A 21,265-nucleotide genomic window follows, 5' to 3' on the forward strand; every position below is an offset into this window, starting at 1 on the left:
CTGCCAGTATAATAACAAAAAATCATTCAGCACTGATGAGGAATTTGAGACCAAGGCACGACTACTATCAAAAATCAAACCCACTGCCATCAAATAAGTTGTAATTCATAGTGACTGTATAGGACAGGGTAGGTCTGTGCGTTTCAGAGACAAGAACTCTTTTAGGGAGTAGAAAGCCTTGTCTTTTTCTCTCAGAAAGGCTGGTGTTTTTAAACGGTGAACCTTGCGATTAGCAGCCCAGTGCCTAACCACTATGACACCAAGGCTCTTTTGGCTACTATAGGAAATGCCTAATTCACACCTGTCACCTGACATGATTCTCACCTGACCAGACAATTGATCAGGTTAGACACTGGGTTCTGCCAAGGGGCTCTAGTATAGGAGGAAGGATGGAGAGTGTCAATGACATCAGACTCACATTCCCTGGAGACGTAGATGGATTTTCATTTCACAGTAGAGACTGTAAGACTGGAGATTCAGACTAACCGTGATCCTTACCTCTGCTGGGGCTGGGTAGTCCACATCTGTTTGCCAAATCCACAGAGACCTCATCAATAAATTGAAGCTCCAGGGACAGATGCAATGCCCCGGCTTTTTCAACCCAGAAAATCTCATATTTTCCAATATGCAATGGGAACTAGCATACATCTCTCTTCAGCTGAGACATAGCAGCTGGACGACAGCTGCTCACGCTGGTGAAATAGGAGTCAGTGCCCTCCATTGCCTTCCCTTTCGATTGTGAAACCTCTGTTCAATTAGCAGACGTTCCACATAACCAGCCATGCCGGGCTTATACAACCTGACCTGGCCGCCTTCACTAGCATTGCCAAGGTCACCTGAAATTGCTCATCCACTAACTTACCCTGAAATGCTTCATTTTACATTTTGTTCCAGGAAAAAAGAGTTTGCTAGCCAGAAAGAGCCTCTGCTCTTATTGAAAATTATGCAAGGTTTTGATGGGTTTCACTCTTTATTTATGGTTTCACAACAGACAATACACTGGGGATTGTGGTGAAAGAGATGCCGAATCAATAAAGTGCTATTTTGCATATTCATGATTATGCATCCTCCTAGAACATTCTCTTACAGGTAATTGCGGATATTTATCACACTTATGATTTTACCCATGACCCATACACTCATAACTGCTATTTATCCTGAAATTTTCATTTCACGGTTTTTTTTAAATTATGTTATTCTGGGTTGTAGAGTTTTACTGATTAATTCTCTGCAATGACTTTGACATTCTAAAGAGCCAGGCTGAGCAATGGATGCATCTTTATGAATTGGATATATGCAATAATTACAAAACCTAACAATGAAAAAGGCAAATTTAACAAGCATGCCCAATAATCGTTGGTGCTACCAGCCAACTCAAACCGATGGAGGGCCAAGCTGACCAATGAATGTGGTCTTGGGTCCCCTTAAAAATCTCACTTATTTAGAAAACTTTGGACTTACTGGAAGAAGGCTTAAGCTTACATTTCCGAATGTGTGAAATTTAAATGCACCGCTTTCTCTTCTTTCAAACTATCAAGCCACCTGCTACCACTTAGCAAAGATGTGACATATGGTTGATAAACAACCACATTTTGAAAAACACAGCCTTCACTTTGAGTGACAAGTAGCGTCAATGATTCTTTTTTTAATTTAAAAAATTGTCATAAATATGGATATAACAAAGTATCTGCCATTTCAACATTTTTCATGGGGACAACGTAGTGACACAAGGCCTCATCAACCTGTACAACTGTCCTCATTCTCCATTTCCAAATTTTTCTATCACCCTGAACAGAAAGAAGCCTCGTCTCCTAAGCAATGAGCTCCCTCTTCCCCCTTCCTGCCCAGCTGCCGTAACCACTAACAGAATTGCTGACGTTGGGGTGAAAGGAACTGTGGGACTAACTCTGTAGGACTAACCCATTGCCACCATTTGACTCTAACGCATGAACACCTTATGGGTTATAGAACAGAACTGACCTTCAGAGGGTGTTCTTGGCTGGGGTCTCTATGGAAGCAGATTCCCAGAGCTTTCTTCCACCAACCATGTCACCCACAACCCATAAGTAGAGGGCTGGATGGTTAAAGATTTAATGAGGAAGTCTGGTGGCACTGTGGATTGTATGTTGGGTTGCTAACTGAAAGCTCAGCAGTTCGAATCCCTCAGCTGCTCCTCAGGAGAAAGAGGGGCTTTCTGTTCCCATAAAGATTTACAGCCTCAGAAACCCACAGGGGCAGTTCTACTCTGTCCTATCGGATTGCTATGAGTCAGAATTGACTGAGTGGCAGTGAGTTTGTGTTTCAAGAAGCCCTGGGACTGTGGGCTAAGTATTGGATGACTAACTGCAAAGTCAACAGTTCAAGCTCATCAGCTGCTTCACAGGAGAAAGATGAACCTGTCAGTGCCCACAAAGACTGACAGTCTCCGAAACCCTGGAGGTGAGTCTGCATGACAGCAGGTTGGCTCTGTGTGTTTAAAGATGAATGTGCATAGCTGAATCAAGCAATGGGAAAGGAGTTCTACACGACTCTGGTCTGTTCTTCAAGTCTGTCCATGGAGCGAGAGACAATAGAGACATTAGTCTTCCTGCGACAGTGACCCATGACCAAAATGTGCAGTGTCTTTCAGGCATCTCTTCCAAGCTCACTCTTTTCAATCCCTACTCTACATTCCTCCTTCCTGTGCCCATCTCCAGAAAGATGGGTTCTGGAATAGTTGTTAGCTCTCTCGTGGTTGGTGATCCAAGTGAGTTTTAGGAGAGTTAGAAGCTGTTTCAGGTTTTATAGTAAATGGAACACAAGCCAGACAGTTACAGCCACTGTGTCAACCCATCTCCTTGATGATGTTCCTCTTTTTCACTAACCTTCCCATTGGCCAAGCTCCATGTTCTGTTTCAGAGACTGGTCCCTACTGGGGAGGGAGATGGGTCCAAAGTCTCGCCATCTCAGCGTCCTTGCCCTTCGCACTCCCAGGAGCGTCCGGCTGCACCAACAGCAGAGGCGTCTGATCTGCTGGCAGTCAGCTGTACCTGCTCATAAAATCTTCTTTTTCTTTTCAGAGAAACAAGAAAGTTATTATTGTATCAGTTCCACCTAGCTCGAACAGTTATTTCTTTAATAATATATAAAAATTAAAAGTGAAAGCAATTTTTTATTACAGGACCCAAATTAGCACGTGGTAGCAGTGTTTCAGCTCCCAACCACAGCCATCGTGTGCTATTCAGAATTCCTTAAGGAATGGGAACTTTTATGACATAGATAACACATTTTCTTCCATGGTGTGGAAACGTGCATCTCTTTTCTAATTCTAAAGAATGAACATGCTTTTATTTAAGCCATTCCTTTTCATGGGAAAGGTAAAACAGGCTGATTTTTAAATAAAAGTATCTAATATTTCAAAAAGAATTTTGTAGAATAAACATACATGACGACGAATAGTGCAAAATAATACAAACAATAAGAATGCTTGGCTTTACCCTTCAATACAACAAAACTCTCTTCTTTAGCAAACCATCGGAGCAACGGTAGGAGCCTTTCACCTTCAGGCGGCCATCTCTCATGGGAACCTGAGGACTTGCTCCAAAGTATTTGACCTTAGTTCTGTTTTCACAACCACAGGCACAGAACACTAGTCCTATGTTGAGAAAGATCTCCACTGTTTCGAGAGAGAAATGCTTTCATATACACATTCTCCAGGCTGCATAGTGTTACCCCACCCCACCCCATCCCTGCAACCTGTCCCCAATAGCCCTCCACTAAGGAGCCAGTCTTAAAGGAGTTGCCATGATAGACTAATCATTTCTGTTTCTGGCTACATCACTCTGCCTGGGGGTGATCTGGAGCAAACGGTATGACCTGCATGCCTTATGAAAGGTCTGTAAGCCGCATTATACACACCCATTGGAAACTACATTCACTCTCTCAGTCCTGACATGGGACGAGGATCCCCAGTGAACCGCTATCTGTCGGTCTGTCTGTCTTTATTACTTACTGCAATTGCAAAGTCGCTCCTGAGGACCCGCTTGGGTGTTGGGGGTTCCGATACCCCCAACAATCGGCTTCTGGACCGTTCACTGTGGACGCTCTTGGTGACTGCCATCAGGATCTGTTTTAAATGGTTTGGTTGGTATCTCTTGTATCGTTTGTATCATTTCTTGATCTGCCACCCACCATCCATGTCCAAGGCTTTCCGCTTCCTTGCTTGCTGGATGCAAGCTGGACTGGATTCCGGAACGATTACGTGGTCTGTGTCTTCTACCATTAAGGTCAGTGTGTCTGCCACATCAGGATGGTGGGTAGAATTACAGCAACTTTTAGAAGTGCGTCACTGTTTCTAAGCGATACCACATGGATGAAGGGGGTTTGAATCGGGACATCACGTCTGTATCAGTGGACACAGAGAGATGTCCTCCCAAGGTTCTTTAGAGGACAATCCTTTTCTCCTGCTGCTTGGATCTGTGTTGTTTTCTTCTTTTAATTTCTTGTTTTACATCTCCTAGGAGTTTCTCTACTGCTCTCCCTCTGTGTTCCACTTCTTTGCACACACTCTTTTAATTCCTCCCGTCACGGCGCATACGTTTCATTTAGCTCATGTACCTCCTGTAAAGATCCAACTTCTCAAAACTATTCGGAGCTGTATGATTTCACTGCTCAAACCAGCAGACCTACAGAAACTGACTTCGTTTTGTAACTCGGCCGGTCAGACATGCCAGACTGGCAGCCCCTAAAGGTACCCTATGGAAAAGTCCTCCTTGAGGTGTAAGTAAGGCGCCTTCCAAAAGATGCATGGGGCAGCTCTCGGTTGTTCTACTTGGTATTAGAACAAGCTCCTGGTTCGAAAGTTGCTTTAGTCGGTGTTCGCGAAGCACTCTCTCTCTCTGATTATGCCAGTGATCTGATCTGAATGCCTTCAGAACGTATACCAACCTACCACATTCTTGCTCATTATCTTCAGCTAAAGAATGATAAAGCCTACAAAGCTGACAGCATGGGATATATTTCTGAATGTCGTGTCCGAGTGGGTGGTGAGGTGCCGGAAGGCCAGCGCGCAGAGCACAAAGCCGGAGAGCAACATTGGCATGCTCTTGCCCTTGCCCTCCATGGCCCAGACAGAGCTCAGCAAGAGCTTTTCCAACTATTCGTTTAGCATACAGAATCCCTGGACCTCAAAAGAGAACAAAAGACACAAAAGAAGAAAAGCTCATTGTTATCAGGTAAATACCGACTCTTAGCGACCCTGCAGGACAGGGCAGAACTGCCCCTGTGAGTTTCTGAGACTGTAACTGTTCACAGGAGTAGAAAGCTCAGGCTGGGGAGCAGCTGGTGGCTTTGAACTGCAGACCTTTCGGCTGACAGCAGTGTAACCACTCCTCCACCTCGCAGCCTCTCAGCACTGGTGGATATTGAGTGTTTGTTTTACTAGAAGACGTTTTTTGGTGATGAGGGCACATTTCTCTGCATCCGGTGGGAAGGCCGGGAGCCTCAAATAGCTACTACAAGTTCAAGTTGGCCAGCTTTCTCCCGCGGGTAACAATCAAGTGTCCTGTTTGTGGGAGCCAGGCAGTACCTCGAGTTCCTGGAGTCTACAGGTCCTGGAGCAGAGCCAGGTCAGCACTTTTCTTTCCACAATAAACACACTGGGGTTGGTAGCTGCTTCTTGTAACACTTTCAATGGAGCTCTGGGTTGTGTTTCTGGGCAGGAAGTCTGCCTCACCCCTGGACTCCTGGAGATCCTGTACTAAGCTTGCCGGGAAAGACTGACTCCACCGGCTGGCTGTCCTCTGAGGTGGCCCAGTCCACTCAAAAGCATGTCTGTGAATGATCAGAGACGATTAAAGTGCGGGAGAACAAAGTCAGCGAGGCCTCTGGGAAGTTTCAACATGATTCATCTTCGTGCACTGTTTATTTTTCCCAGCGCGGATCTCATTTGAGGCTCCATTTGATTTCAGACCGCATCGTGCCTTCTTCTTGTACCTTGGCCCATCTTCTTCTTCTTCTTTTTTTTAAAATCATTTTATTGGGGGCTTGTGCAATTCTTATCACAATCCATCCATCGGTCCATTGTATCAAGCACATTTGTACATTTGTGGCCATCATAATTTTCAAAACACTTCCTTTCTGCTTGAGCCCTTGGTATCAGCTCCGCATTTCCCCCTCCACCCCCACCCTTCCTTCTTCATGAAGCCTTGATCATTTATAATTTTTTTTCATGTCTTACACAGACCGATGTCTTCCTTCACCCACTTTTCTGTTCTCCCCTCCCCCTCCTGGTGTCTCTATGCTCATTATTGGTCCTGAGGGCCTCATCTGTCCTGGAGTCCCTGTGTTTCCAGCTCTTACCTGTGCCCATGCCCATGCGCTGGTCTAGCCGGATTTGTAAGGTCGAATTGGGATCATGATAGGGTGGGTGTGGAGGAAGCCTAAAGAATTAGAGGGGAGTTGTGTGTTTCCTTGGTGCTCTACTGCACCCTGACTGGTTCGTCTCTTCCTTGTGGCCCTTCTGTCAAGCAATGTTCAATTGTCTACAGATGGCCCATCTTCTTATAAGTCCTGTGAAGAACATGTGCTCTCCCCAAATAGTGATTATTTCACCAACTGGAAACTGCTGTCTTTCAGAGAAGGGAATTGGAGACAGTGAGGCACAGAAGTGGGCAAGAAAGCGGGAGCAAGACTGGCAACCCACCTAACCATGTTCCTGTGTTATTTCCCTCCAAGGCTTTGCTCCCCCTTGTTTCCATGGCTCATCGGGGGGGGGGGGGTAATCAGTTCACCTTCAGAAATCTTAGAGAAATAACCATTCTCTGCAGAATAGGAAAGCCTGAGGCCTGTGCAGAAGCCTGAGTCAGATGAATGATTGGCTGATGGGAGAGAGGCTTGGCTGGCTCTCAGTGCATGCTGGAGCAAGAACAACATGGGGCCAAGCAGGAAGTGCAGTTTTTCCTCCCACACTAGGAGTTGTGGGCAGTGTGTTAAAGTGCAAAAAGCAAACGATGCATATGCACTCTGAAAGTCACAAACCCCAACATACTGTCCCCCATTCTGTATGACCCATAGTCACCTTTTTGTTCATTTCTACCAGGACATTTGAGAGGAGGCCCTTAAGAGTGAATCCTTCCCAAGGACTTCCCAAAGAGTGAATCGTGGGTACACCTCTGTCTCTCTACCAGGCTTGCCTCAGCAGCTTGCTCCTATCCAGAACACCAGTGCTATATTGCACTAATGTTTATATATTCAGTACTGTAAACCCATAAATTTATTTATGCTATGTACTTAATTTTCTTAGAATCTAGTGCTGTGCCCAGCACAAAGCAGGCTTTCAATCCATATTTCTAGAATGACTAACTGACTGAGTGAGTGAATGTTCATATTTTCATTAAGGTGCCCATATGGTGCCCAGTGCTATCTCTCTCAGACTGCCCCCCCCCAGTCCCTTTCAGGATGGATTGGAAGTACAAGGCACCAAAAAGACAAGTTGACCAAGTTGCAGTCCTTTCTTGGCAAAGACTCATGACCAAGAAGAAAAAGCCAAAAGAAGAGCAATGTGTTCCAGCTCAGGAAAAATTGCGGTAAAGATTTGTCCTGGGTGCTGGGGGGTGGAGGGGTGGGGGGGTGCGGGGAGGGGAGCTGGAACTATCATGAACAGGCAGTCATGACTTGGTTAGGAATTTAATTATGTTCCCACCCAAATATGTGTTGGAATCCTAACTTCTTTATCTGTGATGCGATCCTTTTTTTAAACAGGGATTCTTTTATGCTAATGAGATCCTACCCAAGTAGGATGGGTTATAAATATAATAATTTTTGAGCTACAAAAAGAGCTCAAAGATAGAAGCACATAAGATTGGATGGGGTGGGGGAGGTGGACAGGTGGGAACTGGGCAGCAGAGCTGCCGTGTAAAAGATTGTCTACGAGCCAAGGCCCCAAAAGAACCCAGACTACCTCTAAGAAAGGAATCAGCCAAGCTGAGACCTTGATTTAGACTTTTAGCCTATAAAGCTGTGGGAAAAAATAATTTCTGTTCCATAAATCCACCTGCTCTGAAAGGCAGATGTAATGACTGCCCAAGTGCAATCTCTAAATTTTCCCTGAAGGTCTCATCACATTTACTAACCAAACTCCTCTGGCTCCCTTTTGACACCTACCTGAGAGCAAATGTTCTTCCTGAGCACTCTCTCCTCCCGAGCCTGTGCCTGAGTTGGTTTTTTGATTACAGGAGCATTATGAAAGAAGATACTCTCCAGCTGATTCCTCTGCTCCTCCCACACAGTAGATCCGATCATCTCCTCTCCCACCTCATTCTCTCTCCCACTAGCACTCTCCATTGCTTGCTAAGGTCTAAGTTCTTCTTGTAACTTCAAATAGTCAGCATTCTTGGGCATGACCAAATATCTGGAGGGAACGGATTGCTGGGTCTGATGGCTCAGGATCTCAGCCTTGGGGGCCACCAAGGTGAATTGGCATAACATAATTCACAAAGATAATGTTCTACATGCTACGTTGGTAAGGAGCGCCTGGGGTTTTAAAGGCTTGAAAGTGGCCATCGAAGGTGCATAGGTTAGGCTCTCCCTTTCGGGAAGACAGAAGAAGGAAGAGAATCGAAGCCACATGGAAACAACTAGTCCAATTCACTAATGGACCACACAAACATCAATTTCCACAACCTTAAGATCAGAAGAATGAGATGGTGCTCAGCTACTTCCTCCTCCCAACAACTCAGAATAGGATCCCAGGAGAAGGACCAGGAAAGAGTGGGTGGAAAAAGTGAAACAGAACTCAAAATCATAAGTGTGATAGTTACATAATCTAGTGTCAATTTGAGATTTGAGGGGATTAAGAGTGAAGGAGTGGAGTCTAGTCTGTCAATTGGGTCATAGCCAATGAGGCTTCTGTGGGAGTATGGCTTTCTCCTGAGAATTCTGGGAAATCAGGTTTTTCCTCCTTGGAGGCAGGATATATCCTCTCTCTCTCTCTCTCTCTCTCTGCTGACTCCCTTGGAGACTCTGTACTGACAAGGTTCACTCCCTGGGAGACACTGCAGCTGACAAGACACATGGAACCACACTAGTGCCCGGAGCTGGAGAAGTTACATAGATCTACCCTAATTCAACCAGGCATCTGAAGCTGGAGAAGCCATGTGGAGACCCCTGTGAGTGCTAAGACGCTTACAATACCACTGGATCCAAAGACTTTCTACCCACTGGCCTATAATAGTCCTGCATTCGGCGTCATTGCATGTGTTCCGTGAGTCTGAAGAGGACTTTATAGATTGGTATCAGCTAATATCAGACTTATAGACTTGGACTGGACTGGGTTGGGATACTTTCTTAATGTACACTTACCCTTTATATAAAACTCTCTCTTGTACACATAAGAGTTTCTATGGATTTGTTCCTGTAGTCTACCCAGACTAACACAATAAGCGACCAGTCTTACTGGTCAGATAAGGACTGGTGGGACTCCAAAAATGTGGTCCACCGTCACCCTTCATATCTGAAATTAAACTCACCTCCATATTGGAATAATAAACCCTTTAAGGTCAAAAGGGAATTATTTACCAACAGACAAAGGCTTATGAGAGAAGGAGACATGGAAACATGAAGCACTAGAAGGAAAGGGGATTAATGGGGAAAGGGGAGCAAGGGGATTGAAATAGATGAGTTGAACCACAATGCATGTCAAGTGTTCAATGTAAAATTCAAGTTCTGCTCTGTAAATCTCCACCAATAGCACAATAAAACATTTAAATAGAAAAGAACCAGCATTAGAGGAAAACACCAATAATGTCCGTTAGCCAATCATGCTGGACAAATAACACCTATATTTCATGGTAGTTAATTTAAGAAGAATTAAAACTATTTTGGAAATGTGATATAAACATAATCAAGTTCTAGTTATCTCTCATTGAACTGAATTTCGGTTATCATGCTGACTATGTCTTATCCCTTAGCTAAGCAAATTATTATTAGGATCAAGATTTTAATTTTTATGCATTTTTCCTTTAGGACCTGCATAATACAATGTCCTTCACTTCATGTTTTTATAAAGCAATTTAAATTAGATGAGTTTTACAAATTTCCAGAGCACTTAATATTAATCAAACTTTACATTAATTTTTGGATATTCAAGAGTACCTGAATCATTATTCCTCCTTTAGTTGCTAATTGTCTCACTCATCACAGATCCTCATTTGTCAATGACTTTCCTGCATTTTCAACCAATATCTAATATTCTATGCCTTTAATGGACTCCTGATCCATCTGGAAGATCTGCACAGCCACTTTGCAGTCCATCCGCCCAGTGCTGGCCTTCTGCTGCAATATCCACAACTCAAGATGAAACTCACATTTTCAAGAGGTGGACAGTGAGGGGTGCTAACACTCAGTGAGGAGGGAGAAAATGTGGGATAAATTTTTAAAATCATTTTACTGGGGGCTCGTTCAACTCTTATCACAATCCATACATACATCCATTGTGTCAAGCGCATTTGTACATTTGTTGCCATCATCATTCTCAAAACATTTGCTTTCTACTTGAGCCCTTAGTATTAGCTCCTCATTTCCTCCCTCCCTCTCTGCCCCCTCTCCCTGATAATATATAATACATTATAAAGTATTATTATTTTGTCATGTCTTACACTGTCTGATGTCTCCCTTCACCCAATTTTCTGTTGTCTGTCCCCCAGGGAGGAGGTTATATGTAGATCCTTGAAATTGGTTCCCCCTTTCTACTCCACTTTCCCTCCACCCTCCCAGTATCACCACTCCCACCACTGGTCCTGAGAGGTTCATCTGTCTGGATTCCCTGTGTTTCCAGTTCCTATCTGTACCAGTGTACATCCTCTGGTCTAGCCAGACTGGTAAGGTAGAATTAGGATCATGATAGTGGTGGGGAGGAAGCATTTAAGAACTAGAGGAAATCTGTATGTTTCATCATTGCTACACTGCACCCTGCCTGGCTCGTCACCTCTCCATGACCCCATGTAAGGGGATGTCCAGTTGCCTACAGATGGGCTTTGGGTCCCTACTCCAAACTCCCTCTCATTCACAATTATATAATGATGTGATATAATGACTGTGATAAAAATATCACAATGATATTTTTTGTTTTGGGTATTTGTTGCCTGATATCTGATCCCATCAACACCTCATGATCACACAGGCTGGTGTGTTTCTTCCATGTGGGCTTTGTTGCTTCTGAGCTAGACGGCTGCTTGTTTACCTTCAAGTCTTTAAGACCCCAGATGCTATATCTTTTGATAGCCGGGCACCATCAACTTTCTTCACCACATTTGCTTATGCACCCGCTTTGGCTTCAGTGATCCTGTTGAGAAGGTGAGCATCATGGAATGCCAGTTTAATAGAACAAAGTATTCTTGCATTGAGGGAGTACTTGAGTGGAGGCCCTATGTCCATGTGCTATCTTAATACTAAACCTATAAATATATGCACATAGATCTATTTCCCCATTATCATATATAAATATATTTACATATGTACATGCCTGTATTTAGAACTCTATAAATGCCCTTTGCCTCCTAGTTCTATCCTCTATTTCCTTTTACTTTGCTCTTGTCCCACTATCATGCTCAGTCTTCATTTGGGTTTCAGTAATTCATCTCAGTTACATTGCCCTTGATCAAGCCCTATCAGACCTCTTACCCCTTCCTTGCCACTGATTTTGGATCATTTGTTGTTCCTTGTCCCTGGGCTTGTTAACACCTCTTCCTTCCCCCCACCTCCCCTTCTCCCATGTCCCCACCATGTCCCGTTGTGTTCTACTCCAGATTGTTTATCCTACCTGTCTTATCTAGATAGAGCTGCAAAGATAATAATATGCACAAAAACAAGACAGAGCAAACAAAGCAACAAAACAAAACAACAATAAACCAATGACACAAAAAAGAAAAACCTTTAAATAGTTCAAGGTCTGTTTGTTGATCTTTAGGAGTGTTTTCTGGTCAAATCTGTTGGGGTGCCAAGCCCTGGCCCCAAAGTCTATTTTGATATTTTTGGTATTCCCTGGGGACTTCCTTGCTCTGCTCCCCCTGCTGCACGCCCTTAGTGTTTTGCCTCGGTGTGGTGGGGTCAGACCGGGCGTAGTTCCCACACTGTGTCTCCAGTGTTTACCCCCGTAGGGCTATGGATCAGTGAGGGATGTTGTGTCTCGTAGTGGGGCCAGCCATATGGTCCTCTCTGTACATTGGATGCTCTGAGCAGCAATATCATTCTCAAGACTTGGTGGGCCAGATGTGTTTCACTCTCTCTTCATTTGCTCCCTTGCGCTGTGATCAGACGTGTCCCGCTCCCTGAGCTGTAGCTTCAGTGCTGTCCTCTTAAGTAAATTCTTCTGGGGGGAGGGACGGCTGTCCACATAGTTGGGATTGGGGCAGGCCCCCAATTGTATACAAGTCCTTATACCATCACCTTGACGTCTACTCTGAGTAATAGCAACCCTGCAGCTCAGAGTAGAACGGCCTCATAAGACTGCCTGCTCTGTAGTCTCTGGAAGCAGACTGCTATCTCTTTCTCCATAGTGTTGCCGGTGGTCTGTTTGAACTATTGACCTTGTTGTGAGATGTCAAGTACTTAACCTCTGCACCACCAGGGCTCCCCGTCAGTGTATTAAACACCTGATTCCATTTCAATGCATAGTGACCCTACAGGGTTTCTGACTCTGTAAATCTTTAGGCGACCCAATGCCTAGCCCACAGCACCTCTAGACATCTATATCCCTGTGTAGAGATGTACATAGTGAATGCTTCCAGTAACAATGAACACAAAGTGTTCAGTCTCATCCAGAGACACTTAGAAGAAAGGACTGACAATTTGCTTCTGAAAAGTCCCATCCTTGAAAATCCTCGGGATCTACACATGAAATCTGTCTAGGCACTGTTCTTCATTTTCTTTCTTTTTTTGGTAATATTTTATTCTTTTTTTTAACATTTTATTACAGGCTCATACAACTCTTATAACAATCCATAAATATACATACATCAATTGTATAAAGCACATCTGTACATTCTTTGCCCTCATCATTTTCAAAGCATTTGCTCTCCACTTAAGCCCTTGGCATCAGGTCCTCTTTTTTTTCCCCTCCTTCCCCCCTCCCCTCTCCCTCAATGGCCATTGATAATTTATAGATAATTATTTTGTCATATCTTGCCCTATCCGGCATCTCCCTTCGTCCCCTTTTCTGTTGTCCGTCCCCCAGGGAGGAGGTCACATGTAGATCCTTGTAATCGGTTCGTTTTTATTGGCCCTCCACCAACCCACAGAGTGGCCTTTCTGATGACTGCCAGGAGAAGGACCTCTTCAGACAGGCTTGACACCTTTTCATTTAATTCCTTGCCTCGTGGTGTATTTTACTTTCAGAATGAAGATTTCTGTCAATGGCATTCAAGTGTCTCTCAAGCCATAGAAATTATTTTAAAATGTCTATTGCACAGGGACCACCACTTGTGTGACAGTTTGTCCTACTGTGGGGCTTGTGTGTTGCTGTGGTGCTAGAAACTATGTCACTGGCATTTCAAAAGCCAGCTTGGCCACCCAGAGTGAACGGGTTTCAACAGCGCTGCCAGACTAAGAACAGACAATGAAGAGAAAAGACTGGGCTCCCTACTTCAGAGGAAAAGGCCCCTGAAAACCTGAAGCAGAGCTTCGAAGCCCTTCCAAACACTGAAAGCCTAAACAGAGGTCTCTCCATCCGTTCCCGGCTTCATGTCAGTGTGTTGCGTTCTTATCCTGGAGCTCCGGGTTGAAGTCTGTTCCCTCTTTCCCTGTGGAGACACAATCAACACCCTCCCCCTGTGTGGGCTGTGGGCTAGTGCCCTGCTCCCCTGGCTACCCACCAATACCTCCCCCGCCCCATGCCTTTTAATGGGCTACCATATGTATCCCACATGTATCCCTGAGTTCAGTCTGGCCCCTGCCATATTACCTGAACCTCACCCCAGGGATGTATGTCTACAGTAGCTTCTTCCCTATGCCCCTTTTGAATTTTTTGAGTTTACCTCAGTGGACTCATGTAGTACTTGTCCTTTTGTGCTTGGCTTACTTCACTTAGCATAATCTCCTCCAGTTCTTCCCATGCGGTGATGTGCTTCATTCATTCATCACTGCTTTTTAGGGATGCATAATACTCCATTGTATGTATGTACCAGAGTTTTTTAATCCATTCGTTTGTTGATGGGAATTTGGGCTGTTTCCAACTCCTTGCAATTGTGAACTGTGCTGCAATGAACATTGGGGCACAGATGTCTGGCCATGGTTTGTTTTTTGTCTCTCTGGGTTTCCCCCTTTCCACCCCATCCTCCTTCTACCCTCCTGGTATTGTTACGTAGTTTAGTATAGGGATTGGGATGTCCATTAACGCATGCCCAGGAGAGCCAGCATAGACAAAGCTGAATTTTCCCCCCGCTAGGCACTGATGGGCGTTAAACCTGGAGCAGCCCACCTGGACCAGGTGATTGCAATTCAGCCAATGGGATCGACCTGGGGTTGTTCACCACGCCCCCCCGGGAATCCTTGAAAAGGCAGGAACCAAGAGGGAGAGGGGCTGGTCTGGTCATCTTTGTGGTAGGAAAACTTGGGAGAGAGATCTTCGTGTGGCAGTCTCTGCCAGGCCGCATGGGCAAAAGGAATCCTATGGGTGCCGCGTAAAACCTGAAGCTTCTTTGAACTCTCATTAAATTCATTTGAATCACAAGCCAGGCTTCAGCGTGAATTCTTTCTCCTGTGGAGCCAAGGACTGAGGTTGGAATCTAGCCCGGAGAGAGAGACCTTACAGTATCACCACTCTCACCACTGGTCCTGAAGAGATCATCCACCCTGAATTTCCTGTGTTTCCAGTTCCTGTCTGTACCAGTGTATATCCTCTGGTCTAGTCAGATTTGTAAGGTAGAATTGGGATCATGACACTGGGGGTGGGTGGAGGGGGCGCAGGAGGAGGAAGCATTCAGGAACTGGAGGAAAGTTGTATGTTTAATTGTTGCTACACTGCACCCTGACTGGCTCGTCTCCTCCCCACGACTCTCCATAAGGGGATGTCCAATTGCCTACAGATGGGTTTTGGGTCTCCACTCCACACTCCCTCTCATTCACAATGATATGATTTTTTTGTTCTGATAATGCCTAATACCTGATCCTTTTGACACCTCGTGATCGCACAGGCTGGTGTGCTTCTTCTATGTGGGCTTTGTTGCTTCTGAGCTAGATGGCTGCTTTTTTACCTTTAGGATTTTAAGATCCCAGATGCTATATCTTTTGATAGCCAGGCACCATCAGCTTTCTTCACCACATTTGCTTATGCCCCCATTTGTCTTCAGTGATTGTATTGGGAGGTGAGTACACAATGATACAACATTGGATTTTATAAGGGTCGGGTGGCAGGACCCCACTGGCTGAACTCAGTCCCTACGCTGCTCAGTGTTGGGGTGAGTCATGCACCAGACGTGACCAATGTAATGGATCATGTGAGGCAACTTGGGATGGGTCATCCAGATCTCACACACAAGGTTATCAGGTCAATGAGCTACTCCTATGTCAGCCTGCTCTACACTCACTGCAGTTTGCTAGGAAAGACCCTCCACTACAGGGCCTCTGGCTCCCTGCCCACCGCCTTGCAATCAGTTCCCAAATGCAACCCACAGCTGTTCCTTCTGTCTGGACCACAGGCCACATGGCAACTGGCTTGCCCAGTCGCCGAGCCAAGCCGCTCTCCCTCGGCAGCTCATCTGTGAGTCTTATTCTCCTGGTATTAAGAGAACATCTGCCAGGTCCGTTTTACCCTGCACAGTAAGGGAAAAAGGAATGCCACATGCTGGCTGCTTGCTGCTAATGAAAGACTTTCCATCCAGCTGGGCCATTTGCTTCTGAATAGCAATGTAAATGAAGTCATTGTGCAGCTGGGTCCCAGAGTCAGAGGGCCAGGCTCAGATACCTGGCCCTCCCCGCAGCCCGCCAAGGCAGATGGGGGATTTCCGGGAAGCTTGATGAGCAGTTGGCTTCTCTGGGAACCCTGAGCACTGGGAAGGAAATTAAAGTCAGGAGGAAAGCTGTGGAACCTGCAGGAGAACTTCCAGATGGGAACAATGTAATTCTGTCCAACAAGGGGTAACCTTAGGACGAGAATCAAAATCAGGTCCGAGTCTCTTCAAGAATCAAGGACCCACCCTTTGTCCTCCTTAGGAACCTATTTTCAATGTTCCTTCTCTGGGGATTTTAATTTGGAGTTTCAGGATTTGACTATGGGTACGCACCTGGTGATCTACTTCTGCAGTGACTGCAGTCTAGAAAACCTTATGGGACGGTTCCACTCAGTCACATGGAGTTGCTAAGGACAGGGACTCAACTGGACCAAGGGAGGGAGTAGGGCTTCTGCCTGCTAAGGGGATGACCACTCTGCGTGCTGAGAACACACATTCTGCTTGTTAGGGAAGGAGCCTTCTGCAGGCTCAGAAAACCCACAGTGGGTCTGGAGTTAACAAGCCTGGTCAGTGTCTCAACACTGAGGTCACGCTGGGCAGGTATCTTGAGTTATAGCCTGGGGAAAGTTCGACACTCCACACCAGATTCACAGCTTGAAATAAGACTCAAAACTTCCTGACACAGAAGTGTAGCTTCAGATCAATTAGAAAGCAACACACAAGAGACCCACGGATAAACTTGGTAACTAATTAGAAAAGGGCCACCCCTTTTCCCTTTGAAAGTGCCCTTTAAAAACAAACCAGCTGGAAAAAAAAATCAGCTGGGAGGGTGGGGTCCTGCTCACTTCACTGGAGGGGCCTGCTTCCTCTCTATGGAAATGACCTTGTGCTGTAAAAACTTGGGCTTAATGCTGAACTGCTGAGTGTGTGAGTGTGAGTTCCCCCCTCCCTTATCTTTGGCTCCCCAGAGTCCACAGGGATGGACTCCTGCCACAGTAACCCCTTCTTGAAAGTCCAGCCCTGGATTTCCTCTGCTTGACCAAACAGATCACACCAGGAGCTGAAATTTGACTCAACAGCACCTAACAATGGCTGATGATTCTGACAACCTCCATAAGCCAGGGTTGAGATGGATAGAGCTGGAAGCTAGTCTAGGAAAAGCATCCCAATGGTCAAGTGGGTAAAATTCTAAATGGAGGGTTTACTTTTGTTGTTAGGTGCCATCATGCTGGTTCTGGCCCACAGTCATCCTGGACACAACAGAATGAAATCCTGCCCAGTCCTGAGCCAGCCTCACAATGGTTCTCATGCTTGCAACTCATCATTGCAGCCACCGTGCCAATCCATCTCCTCCAGGGTCTGTTAGGCAAGGTAGAGTAGGGCTGGGACATCCATTAATGCATGCCCATTGGTCCCAGCTATGGAAACAAAGGAGTGGCACACTGCACATGCTCAGAGGTTCAGGTTTCCCTCTGGGTACGCATGGGTGGGCACTGCACCTGGATTGACCCACCTAGGCCAGGTGAATTCAATTCAGCCAATGGGGTCGACCAGGAGTCGTCCACCACGCCTCCCTGTGGAATCCTTGAAAAGGCAGGAGCCCTGAGTCAACCAGGACTTTGCCTGACTCTGCAAGCAGCTTCCAGCAGACTGCATATTCGGGAGGAGCCCTGCGGGTGCCTGTGTAAACCTGAAACTTCTTCTAACACTCATAAAACTCACTTGGATCACAAACCAGGCTTCGGCGTGAATTCTTTCTCACATGGAGCCAAGGACCAAGGTATTTCTATCCCCAGAGAGATCTAACAGGTCTTCTGGTTTAGGTAGGTTTATTGTGCCAACCTGGCCAATGAACACATGTGGGATTAATTGAAGGGCAGAGAGATCTATGGCTCAGCCAGGCTAGCCTTTCTTGTGTTTTGCTCTTTGATGATCAGACCAGTGTGCAGCTGCCCTAGCTCGTTCTGTGCCTCAATTTGCAAGCTACACTACCTCTGGGACACCTGATCTGTGTGGACTGTGTCGCTGTAGTTTGAGGTTCCTTCAAGATCTGCTTCACCATGCTTCTGGAGTGTACAGCGCTTGAGCTGGGGACTGTCGGACCTTGTCATCTGGCTGACTGTTGGTGACCTGCCTTGCAGTTTGCTGTCTATGCCTGGATAGCCTGAATTGCTATACAGAGAACTACCTGGCGGCCCTCAAGACTTGAAGGACTGCCAGTGTATTAACTGTCTTACAGAAGTGAGTTGCACTGAGCCATTTGTACTGCTTTATAGATTAACTGTTTATTTCTTATGTTATCTATCTATCTATCTATCTATCTAGATCATTAGTGTCCTGGTTTTGTTTCTCTAGAGAACCCTGTCTAACATACTGCCCTTTACTTGATCAAGTATGATGTCCTTCTTCAGGGACTGGTCTCTCCTGATGGCACATCCACAGTCTGTAAGGAAGTCTTCCAGCCTTGCCTTTAACCCTCAAAGTAACATTTTTGCTTTTCAATGCTCTAAAGAGGCCCTGTGAAGCTGGTTTACTAAATGCAATTTGTCTTTTGGTTTCTTGACTACTGCTTTAGTGAGCATTGATTGTGGATTCAAGCAAGATGAAATCCTAATATTTTAAATCTTTTCACCATTTATCATGATATCTGTCACTTATTGGTCAATAATTAGCCATGTATCTTGATTGCATGTTTGATCAATTTGTGACTTAAGTCATTGACAGAAATCTTCAGTTTCTTCATCGCCAGCTTTTGTAGTTGGTGCATAAATTTGAAAAATAGTTGTATTGATTTTCTGATTCAAAATGGCCTATGCCAGTCTGTTTCAGCTCACTAATGCCTAGGGTATTGATCTTCATAAAGATTCCATTTCATTTTTTATGACTTCCAATTTTCCTAGCTTCATACTGCTCACATTCCAAGTTTTGATCACCAGCAGATTTTGGCAACTGTTTTTCTGTCCCTTGAGTCATGCCCCATAAGCAAATCAAGAGCCCCAAAGCTTCCTCCCCTACAGGCTTCGCCCAAGTCATGTCACATGGTTGATTCCACACTGAGAAAGCAGATCCTCCACAGTCCCATCTTCAGGGCCCTCTCCCTCGAGGAGCCTATCCTAGCTCCCTATCTTCTTTGACAATTTCTGTTTTCATTCATTATCTGGCCTTCCGTATCTGACTATATTTCGAAGTTAAGCATAAGGTTTTCAGCAGTTACTTCTTCCAAAGTGGGCAGCTGATTCTTTCTTTGCTTTCTGTTGTTAGTCTAGAACAGTAGTTCTCAACCTTCCTAATGCTGTGACCCTTTATACAATTCCTCATGTTATGGTGACTCCCCCCCAACCATAAAAATTATGTTCACTGCTACTTCATAACTGTAATTATGCTACTGTTACGAATCATGACCCACAGGTTGAGAACTGTTGGTCTAGAAGCTCTGGGGAAACCTGTTCACTCTGGGTGACCCTACTGGCATTTGTAATACCAGTGACAGAGCGCCCAGCATCCCAGGCCACCCCAGTACGACAAACGGACAGACAAATGGTGGCTGTAAAGCGTTACATTCTAAGAAACTCACAAGGACCGCTCTGCACTGTCCTATAGGGCCACTATGAATTGGCATCAACCAAGTAGCAGTGAGTTTGGTTTTATACTCGTAACTAGAACCATCACACCACAGTTGATTAGATGTTTGACGACTAGCTGCAAGATCAGCAGTTCAAAATCACTAGCCACTCCTGAAGAGAAAGATGAGGCTTTCTATTTCCATAAAGAGTTACCATCTCAAAAATACACACAGGCAGTTCTCCCCTGTCCTATAGGGCCACTGAAGATGACAGTAAGTTTATACTCATCCACATTCTTGTCATGCTCCCTGCAGGAGTAAGGGACTAACAGAGTCACTACCCTCTAGCCATTTTATGTCCCATAACCGGAACGTCATCAACCAAGCCACGCCCCAAGTAGAAGAGGATAGGCCGCAAAGGAGGCTGCCCGTCTGGGGCACACGACCACAATGACTGTTAGGAACATTACTCAAGACCCTTAGTTCATATCCATTGACGGTCATAAAACCCTCCCATATTCCGTATCGGATCACTCAGTTTTTTTGTTGGGCTCACTCTGTTTCTCTTCAATCTCTCTCTTCTCTCCACACCCCCAGCCCCACCTGTTGGCTTGAGGTTTGGCTTTTCGAGGCAGGAAATCCAACTGTTATCAGACACACAGAGGAGGGGGATGGGGAGGATGCCGCATAACTGTGGAGCAGAGATGGGAGAGATGCAGCCCTGAAGGAATGCCCAGGTGAGCCGCCAGAAGCCAGAGGAGGTGGAGAAGGGATGCTCCGCTAGAACCTCCTGCCGGTATCCTTGAAGGCTTCAGAGGAAATACGCTCTGTCATTGTAAACAATCCAGGTCTGTGGTGATTTGTTAAAGCCGTCACTTTTTGATAGTTTGCAATTTGTTACAATTTCTGCTTGCCTCCTAAATACAGAACCATTGCTGTGCCTAACTTTGTCTACATTGCCTTTCTTCCTTGGTCTTAAAGAGGGCTGCGATGATTGGAGACTATGCCAGCTAGACACTCCTGGGTAAGGGTAGGGGTAGAGCCCAACCTATCATTTGGGCCAAAGCCTGATGACACCTCCTGGGTGCCACGAGCCTCCTTTTAGGATAAGAGAGAGAGACAGAGCATAGTGGGCCCCTCCTTGCTCCTGAGCCTTCTGCTGGAGCTGGATCTTGTGTTTGGTTCTCAATCTGTGGTTGCATTGTCTCCTGCCCCTCTCAGGAACCATCAGCAGAGTACTGGCAGTGGATTCATCTGGCCGACTTCAGATGTCTGCATCTACCAGTCTGTGCACCCCACTGCCTCTGTTTCATCATCCTGCTTCCTGTTCACCCACTTCCATGAGTCAGGAAAAGCCTGACCTGAGCGGGACTGGACTTCCTGACTTCTACAACTGTATTAGCCATTCCTCGACAGCGATTTCTTCCCAGCCCTAGCAACGTGGCTGCTTGCTGATACTAGTATCCCCGGAATGGATTTAGCCTCACAATACTAAGGTGAAATTCTACATTCTGCTCAATAATTTGTTTATAAGGGATGAGAAATGGAACCTCGGTCATATCTGGGGAAATCTATTTCCAGCTCTAGCATCCTACGAGAATCCATTGAGCTCACGTTCAGAAAGCAGGAACTCTCTGTGCAAGCCCTTCCCGTGACCTTGGAGATGTGTAAGCCATGCCCTCGGAGTCAGGGAGTCCAGGGGCTTCATTTGCTTGGGGACAGTCTCTCCTCTCCTGGTGTGGGGCTGTTTGGACAGAGTTCCCAAAGGACTTACTCTTAG

General features: G+C 45.6%; 1 pseudogene; it reads right to left on the minus strand.

Moving 5' to 3' along the window:
- Window positions 1–4,147: 4,147 nt before the first annotated feature.
- Window positions 4,148–5,101, minus strand: LOC142439938 (BRCA1-A complex subunit Abraxas 1 pseudogene; annotated as a pseudogene).
- Between the last annotated feature and the right edge of the window lie 16,164 nt (window positions 5,102–21,265).

Source organism: Tenrec ecaudatus, chromosome 2 (genome assembly GCF_050624435.1).
Source record: "Tenrec ecaudatus isolate mTenEca1 chromosome 2, mTenEca1.hap1, whole genome shotgun sequence".
Lineage (NCBI taxonomy): Eukaryota > Metazoa > Chordata > Mammalia > Afrosoricida > Tenrecidae > Tenrec > Tenrec ecaudatus.